This window comes from Acanthochromis polyacanthus, chromosome 5 (genome assembly GCF_021347895.1).
Source record: "Acanthochromis polyacanthus isolate Apoly-LR-REF ecotype Palm Island chromosome 5, KAUST_Apoly_ChrSc, whole genome shotgun sequence".
Lineage (NCBI taxonomy): Eukaryota > Metazoa > Chordata > Actinopteri > Pomacentridae > Acanthochromis > Acanthochromis polyacanthus.
In genome coordinates this window covers 31612573-31620709 of record NC_067117.1, presented here as the reverse complement: position 1 = coordinate 31620709, position 8137 = coordinate 31612573, and the positions used below count along the sequence as shown (strand labels likewise).

The 8137-nt window shown below is 38.3% G+C and overlaps 1 non-coding gene across 1 annotated transcript; it reads left to right on the top strand.

Moving 5' to 3' along the window:
- The first annotated feature begins 5933 nt into the window (after nucleotides 1-5933).
- Nucleotides 5934-6016, top strand: trnal-cag (transfer RNA leucine (anticodon CAG)). The gene has a single exon. It is a non-coding gene; the product is annotated as a tRNA-Leu (tRNA).
- The last annotated feature ends 2121 nt before the right edge of the window (nucleotides 6017-8137 follow it).

The following is an 8137-nucleotide window of genomic DNA, read 5'->3' as shown; positions in this document are numbered from 1 at the left end:
TCTTAGGCTATACTGTGAGCTTTGGCTTTCTGTTGCATGTTTTATTTTACCGTTTCAGTTGTTTTCAGACCATTTACACTACTGTTCAAAAGTTTGGGGTCGCTTGGAAATGTCCTTATTTTTGAAAGAAAAGCATTTTTTTCAATGAAGATGACATTAAATGGATCATAAATCCAGTGTAAGCATTGTTAATGTGGTAAATGACAATTCTAATTGTAAACAGCTGATTTTTAATGGAATATCTCCATAGCGGTTCAGAGGAACATTTCCAGCAACCATCAATCACTCCTGTGTTCTAATGCTACATTGTGTTAGCTAATGGTGGTGAAAGGATAACTGATGATTAGAAAACCCTTTTGCAATGATGTTAGCACATGAATGAAAGTGTGAGTTTTCATGGAAAACATGAATTTGTCTGGGTGACCCCAAGCTTTTGAACGGTAGTGTATGTACTGTACATAGAGATAATAGAGAGCGGTATGATCGCTGCGTAGAAGATTGGACATTGGACAGTTTTGACCATTATTGGCAAGGTTGTTGGTTCCAACCTGGACACTCAACATGTTGAAGCGTTGCTCTTGTTCAGCACATTGCATGGCATCTCTGTCTCCACTGGTGCATGAGTGGAGGAATGAGAAACACATTGCGTAGCGCTGTAAGACCTAGTTATGGTTAAGTGCAGGCCGTTTATCATTTACATCAGAGCAGTACCGCACTGATCTTTAACATCAGGCTTTGTCAGCTACCTCTAAATTAGAGACGTGGAGTCGTAAACATCTCTTCTTCAGTGCTACTGTTACTACAGAACTTGCACAACTGCTTTTAAATACCATGCGGGGCTGTTGTTGATTCATGTGTTTGCCGATTTAATGAATGAATTTATTTAGGACCTGTCTCTTTCTTTACAATTATCAACAGGACACATAATGACCTGGAGCAGAATGAACACTACCGATTTTTAGAGAAATACATGCTGGACACAACTAAATTCTTAAATTTTACTGTCTTTAACCTCAAAAAAGTGTGTTTGTGCTTTTACATCTACATTGTGAAGACCAGCTGGAGACACTTTAGGACAGATCCTCAAAACAGCAAGACTGTTTAAGGGCTAAAAATTGGCTTTAGTACACAGGCTAGACTTAGGATGAAGGTTTAAGCATTTAGTTCAATGTAATAATGAGTAAGTTTAGGATATGGGGCTAGGGAATGCAATGGACAAGCCCAAACGTGTCTGTGTGAGCATATCTGTCATGAAGAGGTGCACTGTAAGCGAAGGGCTGGCATAGCGTTACATAACCACACACATACATGTACGTGTTCATATCCATACACGTCCCAGAAGATCACTGTCACAACTTGTCCCCTCCAGTTCAAAACAAACAATGTTTTGTTTCCATTCAAAGGATGGATTTAAGTCGGTGTGGAGACGTTATTGTTAAATAGTTCTCATCCTAAACATCTAACTTCAGCTCCCACCATTAATCATTAATGAATGTAGAAACGCCCTTTATCACCCATTTGTGTGTCTGTAAATATTCCTGCTTGTTCCTGTACACTGGAGTAAAGATTGCAAAATGGTCACGTCTTTTAGTTATATAAAAAAGAGAGAAAAAGCAAACAACAGAGGCAACTGTTTTATCACGAGATACCGCACATTCCAGCTTTAAAATGGCTGGAAAACGTTCAAATCACTGCTAAATTAAGGTTTTCTAGGAAATAGCATCCTTACTGGGAAAATAAGAAATGAGTCATCATTCTGAAGAAATAAAGCTGGTTCCAGAAGAGTCTGAAATTCCAGCTGTGAGAGGACATTAGTAAAATTCCTTTTTTTCCCATCACTGGACTTGAATATGTAGAAAGAAACTCAGAGTTACATTGGTATGAATCCAGTCTGTTTGAGTTTTGAGAGTTAAAAATGCTCTATGGCAAAATTTTGTGTCTTCCAAATTGTGTTTCAGTCTGCATTCATGTTCTAAATCTGCAGTATTTCTTGCTTTCATTCCTGCTGTTAGTAAATGGGATTATTTTAAGAGCTAGAAGGGACTCTTTGTCTTGGGTTTTCACAAATGAAATTTAATACAAGCTGGTCCTGTCCTAGCGTGAACAGACCTGTGATTTCTTTGTAAGCTATAAATAATAACTCTGAAGCAGTAAATGAAACATTAAGTTACGTGTTGCATCACATCACTCTTTTATAAATACCAGTATACGTGTTGGATATGGAATATGCATGGTTTAATGTGTTTGGTAAATTATTTTGTGATCGTCACCTACAGATGGGCCGTAGATTAGAGAATCCATGGAAGACACACAAGTTCATCTGTCAGCATGAAAAGGTCAGTTTAGAGTAAATTACCCAAGTAAAGAAAATTAAGTTAAAAGTAGTATTGAACTGAAGTTTTATATCAATTCCATTTTTTTTTCTATATTGCCATTTTACAATATGTCTCATGTCAAAGTACCAATTTAATAATAACGAATGACATAAAACTACTGAGGGAAATGAACTTTTAGTTTGTTTAAATAAAACTGTTCTCATTCTGCAGTGCATTTATTTTAAATAAAACAAACTGGATCAATTAAATGAATGAACCTGCACCTTGAAAAATACTGTCTGCTATATTATAGGTTGCTGCAGCATCTCCTACTACTGGTTAGGTAATCTTATTGAATCTTAGCTCATGTTGCAATAAGCATAAAGCCTATTGTGTCACTTTTGTGCATGGTTCTGTGTTGCTGGTTACAGTTGTCATTTATCATCACTCACACATCTTAGCTCATAAAATAGCGCTGAATCATTCATTGCAGTGGCTAGCTTCCAGTCAGGACATGCAATTGCTCTACTCACACTGGAAAAAAATGCCACTCTCAAAACAAGGAGAAAAAAAAAACTTACTTTAAGGAACTTTAACCTTGAAATAAGTGGGAAAAAATCTGCCAATTGAACAAATGAAAAACTGCTTGGAAAGATTTCTTGAAATGAGATATTATATTTAAAATACTCAGATCTTAAAATTAGCTGGGAAAACTTATTTTAAGCTCTATTTTACCAGGATTGTCAATCTTAGGTGTCTTAACCCTCCTGTTGTTCTCCTTTCTGGCACCAAAAAAATATATATTTTTTTTGTCTGAAAAAAAAATCCAAAAATTCAGCAAAGAAATTCTCCAATTTAAAAAAAAGCAATATCTTTAGGAAGAAAATTCCTTAAAAGTTTCCCTTAAAAGTTTTATTTAAAAAAATCCCCAGATTTGGCAAGAAATGAAATTTTTTTAAAAATTAAAAAATATATCAAAATTGTAAATATTTTCAATAAATGAATAAAAATCCTAAAAATATCTAAAGTGATTCCATATATATCAGTAAAACCTCTAACATTTTCTTTAAGAAAATTCAAAGAAAAATGGTTGATTTTTTTCCTGAATGTTCTTAAAGAAACAGTTTTTTAATATTTCTTTTTTCCATCAAAAAATGTTCAAAAATTTCCCAAAAATGTTGAAAATGTGGACATCAGAAGTTTCACTATGAATATATATATATTTCCACATTTTTCAGGATAACACAAGACTTAAAACAAGATCATTTCAAGATTGTCTGACTTAACAAGATATTTAAAATGCATTGTCTTAAAACAAGTCCCTCCATGTTGCTGAAATGTCACTTGTTAAGTGAAATTATCTTAAATCAAGTGGGATGAGATATTTTGACTAAAAATAAGACAAGTATGCTTGGTAAGATTTTGAGTTTTTGCAGTGCAAGCCTCTGTTTTGCAAAATTTCCTGCTATCAACTTCATGTGCTGTCTCAGGTCCACTGGCTACTGTAGTTCGTAAAGCTTTCTCAACTGGAAGCACGACTCTGCACCACAGAAAATGACCCATTAGCTGCAGAAGCTAGCCAGAATCCATTAGCCGGTGCAGACCAAACCCATCAGTTTAGGTTTTTTGTTTTTTCTGACATGTTAGCCTTGTGAATTGTACAGTGCTCCTGCATGAAACTATCATTTCATTGACGTACATGTGCAAAAAAACCATGGGCGCGGCTGTTTTTTCAGTTCAGATCAAGCCTCAGATAAAACTCACTTTTAAAATGACGTCTAAGTGATGCATAAATACACGCTGCTGGTACGCGCTGATGGTGCGTCACAGCTGTGAGCATCCCTGAAATTGGAATGAGTCACTTGAAGTTTATGCCTGAGGTCCAATGAGCAGGAACTTGCTCTTAACCCGCCGTTTGGCCGCAAATAAGCCGCGGAGCTTTGAGGTCCTCCATGCGTGTTAATTCAAGTTATACTGTAGCATGAAAGGTCGCTATGTTGCGTAACTTGTATGTGGTTTTATTTTCAGTTTAGCTCAGAACACGTGAGGACAGCTCACAGTGCACTGCTCCTCTGTCCTGTTTTGTAAGTCTCATCTGATCAGCTGCTTCATCCACCTGACGCTGCTGATCTCTGATCTGCAGATCACTTTTGTTTCCTTATTTAACTTCTCGTTTTTTTGCTTACAGTCCCCTGATTTGGTTCCCTAACTCGGGTTACTGTCACCTTGTTGTCGCTTGTATAAAATAGACCTGCATGGCCTTAAATAAGTCTCTATTTTGTTTTGTTGTTGTGTGCATGAGCTGGTATTATTGGGTTATGAAACTAAAGATGCAAAGTTGGAAGTTTTTTTTTATCAGCTCTAACAAACTTGCACATTCTTCCTACAAGTTCACTTAAAGCAGGGGTGCCAAACATATGGCCCATGGGCCAAAACCGGCCCGCCAGAGGGTCTAATCTGGCCTGCGGGATGATTTTCCAGTAAGTATGAAAATTACAGAAACAACATTAACTGCAATCTTTCAGCTAAAGATACTGCTTTTTTAAATTTGTCCACTGCATTGCCACAACTTTTAGGTATTTTTATGTGTAAATTTAGTACATTTACAAAGCGAAGGGGACACCTTAACTTTCTTCCTTAATAGTTAACCATTTAGTTTGTTTGGTGTGTGGACAGCATCGCTACACAGATGTGAAAATAAATGGAAATTTAAAATCATTTCTAGACCTTGACAAGTTGTTTTGATCTTAAAGTAAATACTATATTGTTTAATTCCAGAATGTACTTTTTTTGCACTAAAACAAAGGGAAATATTTGGAGTTGGGGTTATTTATGGGCTATTATTCTATGATTTTACTGGTCGGGCACACTGGATTGTTTTGACACCTGTGACTTAAAGGATCAGTACATTATAGCTCCAGTAGGAGCCTAAGTTTTACATTTATTTATCTATCCAGGTGAAGAATTGTTTGGTCTTTCTTAATTAAATGAATTTTATATCCAACATATTCCAAGCACAATTAACTAAGTGTCCAGAGTTTTCTCTCTGGTTGTTAAACTTGGAGATATCATATGTAGTTTGTTGATTGTAATTTTTTTTTTTACATTGTACTCATCAGTGTGCAACCAAGAGTATTGCTGGCTAATGGTTCTGAGGATGTAAACAGAGAAATCAGGGGCCCAGGTGGAGTGGTTAGATATCAGTAAAAGGGTTAGATGTTGGTGAAACATGACGTCACTGAGTCCTGTCTGCCTCTCACAAAGGACAGTGTGAGGTGACCAAACGCTTATCTCACAGTCACACTGTAATATTTACATTTCAGTGAGCAATCAGATAAGCTGATGATCTGCTGATTCCCAAAATAGACTTAACTCACAGGGAAAATGCAGCATGCAGTAAGTGTTTGAGGGAGGCATTATGCTGATAGCATTAAAGGTTTTATTCCCTCTGAGAATACCAGAGGAAAATGCCATGACTCCATATACTTCAGTACACAGGCCAACAGGCTGCTCTTTCTTCTTCCATCAGTTCTTTTTTTTTTGAAGTACAAATGCTTCATTTATTAGGTTAAAAAAAAACAAATAAATGCTCCAATGTTAAGAAATGTGGTGCAAATAGTCAGGATGGCCAAGTGGTCTAAGGTGCTGCGTTCAGGTCACAGTCTCCCCTGGAGGTGTGGGTTCAAATCCCACTTCTGACAATAATTATTTGGCGGTGCAATGGTTAAGTTCTGCCTTCTCTATATCTATCCCCACACTTGGAACTCCCTACCCCAACACATCCGTGACTGCATCGACCTGACCACTTTCAAATCACTCAAGACTCGCCTGTTCAGAGCTGCTTTTAATAAACACTATCATACAAAAGTTTGGATTCAGTCATAAATGTCCCCATTTTTGAAAGAAAAGGCAGTGGTGGCGCAAGGGTTAGGTTTCTGGACTACTGATCTGAAGGTCAGAGGTTCAAACCCTGCTGTGGACACTGATGGGCCCTTGTGCAAGGCTGCTGTACTTCATCTCTCATGTATAAATATATATAAAAAAGAAGTTGTACCATAATGGCGTAGGGTGTTTTTGTCTTTTAAAGTTCACTCACTCAGAAACAAGGAGACTATTTTTAACATCCAGTCGATGAAGACTTAATATTATACTAAGTTTACAAATCAATCAACCTCTACGTACATAGCCATACAAAAGTTTGGGGTCACCCAGGCAATTTCATGTTTTTCATGAAAACTCACACTTTTATTCATGTGCTAACATAACTGCACAAGGGTTTTCTAATCATCAATTAGCCTTTCAACACCATTAGCTAACACAATGTAGAATTAGAACACAGGAGTGATGGTTGCTGGAAATGTTCCTCTGTACCCCTATGGAGATATTCCATTAAAAATCAGCTGTTTCCAGCTAGAATAGTCATTTACCACATTAACAATGTCTAGACTGTATTTATGATTCATTTACATTATCTTCATTGGAAAAAATGCTTTTCTTTTAAAAATAAGGACATTTCTAAGTGAATGTACTTGGAACAGTAGTGTACTTGCAACACCAGCTGCAGTACATACTTAAAGCAAAAAGACAAAATATGTGACTTCCACATCCAACTTGTTCCTCAGATGACTTTCTTCTGACCTGCTAGTCGCCATCCTGCTTCTCATTTGGCGAGCATCAGATCTGTTAGCCTACAGCTGTTTCATATTTGGCCGACCTCCTGAATGATCCTTCTCCGGAGTTGTCCAACCTCCTACCCGACTCTGATAAATCCTCCCTGAAAGTCCCCAGGAGACGCTTTTCTTGGGGACATGCTTCACTGTCTTCATTCACGCTGAGGGGCCCTTGTGTCCAAACTCCAGCTCCAAACACTGCTCACACTCCAAAAAGATCCTAGCTAGTCCACCACCATTGTCCTACTCATGCTCACATGAATTTGCTGCTTTGATGGTGTCACTTCTCCTCACGTAAGTAAACCTTATTCTCAACCTAAGTGTTCTGGGTCTCCAAATTGTCTCTGTGTCTGCCTCCTCATCTTCTCTTGACATCACAGAATTTCCCTAACACCTTCCAGAGCTGTCCTTCCAGGGATGCTTCTCTCCACTGGAGAGAACTAAATACCAGATAAGGAAGGTAGTGTCTACAGATACGGACCCATACCCGTAGCCTGTGGCCTACGGATACGGCACTTTCCATTTGCCAGACAGATATGGACCCGTACACGAGTCTCGCAAGTCAAGAAGCTGCTAACCACTGCAAACTGTTGAAAGGTAAGCAAAGGTTAGGGTTAGGGTTAGTGTTAGGGTCAGGTTTAGGGTCCGTACCTGTTGTACCGATGCTACGGGTCCGTACCTCTAGCATCTACCGGGAGTCACGTGACCAGATCTCGCGTATCTGATTGGCAAATGGAAAGTGCCGTATCCGTAGGCCACAGGCTACGGGTACGGGTCCGTACCTCTAGCAACTACCGATAAGGAAACGGCACCTCATTAATTTGAATGAAACTTGGTCAACAGTGCATTCCCCCAAAAATCTATGAAATACTTGGTGGTGTTGCACGCTTCTACCATTTTAGGCCTGTAGAGCAAGCACATTAGCATCCTTCTCTCTCGAATACAGATTCTTGCCATTTGAGACGGGCAAGAAATAAAAATAACTGTTTCTAGGGGTTACTGATGCACATAAAAATGTATTTATCCTTTCATAGCCACTGTGATTGCATGAGGGGAAACATGCTTTTTGGGCCTGGGTGCTTTGCTTGATGAATGCAGAAGTTGTGGTAACACCGTTTGGCCGCGATGTCAAAACCACCTTATAGCCCAGCA